The sequence below is a fragment of the Mus pahari genome, chromosome 6 (genome assembly GCF_900095145.1).
Source record: "Mus pahari chromosome 6, PAHARI_EIJ_v1.1, whole genome shotgun sequence".
Lineage (NCBI taxonomy): Eukaryota > Metazoa > Chordata > Mammalia > Rodentia > Muridae > Mus > Mus pahari.
The window spans coordinates 87,570,744-87,572,173 of NC_034595.1; positions in this window are offsets into that span (position 1 = coordinate 87,570,744).

Genomic DNA, 1,430 nt, shown 5'->3' on the forward strand with positions numbered 1-1,430 from the left:
CACACACACACACACACACACACACACACACACACACAGAGAGAGACTTGGTACACTCAGAGATAAAAAATGTAAGCAAATGTGGATTGACAGACCGGTACCAATTTCAGTTGCAACTTCTTTTAAGGAGAACCAGAAACTGTCACCTCACTGTGACTCCAAGCCACGCTGGCATCCTACCTGAAACTCATCTCTCAAGGGACACTTGAAGCGTTCCTAGGTTACCAGCCAGTCCTAACGGTGCCCCTGTGTTGGCCTGTGTGCTTTCTCCCCTGAAATCCCTTACCTTCCATGTCTGTTGTTCTAATTCATTCTCTTCCAATGCCTCAAGTTTAAGGTAGCCTCACTCCAGCTAGTTCTCCACACAGAAGTCACATCTCTCTAATGCTCCCCCCCCACCCCGGGGGCACCGTTTGGAAGCTTGGTGATATATACTCGGGGGATGTAGCTCAGTGGTTGGAACACATGCCTGGTACGTGCGACAACATCCAGGGTCCCATCCCAGCACTACAGAAAAGAAAAGGTAATAAAAGATGGGGCGAGACCCTCTAAAGGAAGATAAGTAGTCCTATGGGGCCTGGTGAGCAAAGGGAGCTTTGAGTGAGTGTGCAAAGAGTGGGCACAGCCCTGAGTGTGTATTGTGTGACAAGGTCACAACCATGTCAAGGACCCCAGTGCTTCAGACCCACAAGAATGTCAACGCTTCTCCCGACTCCCACAATATTGACATCAGGTTCAAAAGCTAGCAACTACAGCTTCCTCTTGCTGTTTACAGAGGCCCGCAGAGATCTCCTACTGAGACACGCACTCTACACACCTTGATCTTTGTCTACTAACTGGCTCCTTGCTTGGTCTGTTCCAGCCACTGGATTCCTTGCTTTTCCCTGAAATCACATGGCATTTGAAAAGAAAGGTACCAAGAGTTCCCCCACAGTGAACAGTTCTCCCGCCTTGCACACAGATGCCCCCTTCCTTCACTGACCCCTCAGCCCGTTCCCAGTCCATCTCCCTCACCAGGCCGTTCATTGTACGGTCCACCTGGCATGTGCCATTTTCTTTTTTTCTTTCCTTAAAATTGTTTTTAAAAAATTACTCTTGGGGGGAGGGTATAGGGGACATTCGGGATAGCATTTGAAATGTAAATGAAGAAAATATCTAATAAAATAATTAAAAAAAATTATTCTTAGCTGAGCATAGTGGCGCATGCCTTTAAGTCCAACATTTGGGAGGCAGAGGCAAGTGGATCTCTTGAGTTCAAGACTAGCCTGGTCTATAGATCGAATTCTAGGACAGCCAAGGCTACACAGGAGAAACCCTGCTTAGAAAAAGAAATATTTCTAACTGTGTGTATGTGTCTGTGTTTCTGTGTAGGCGCATGCATGTGAGTGTCGACCTCAGAAGCCAGCGGTGTCAGATTCCCCCCCCCCCCC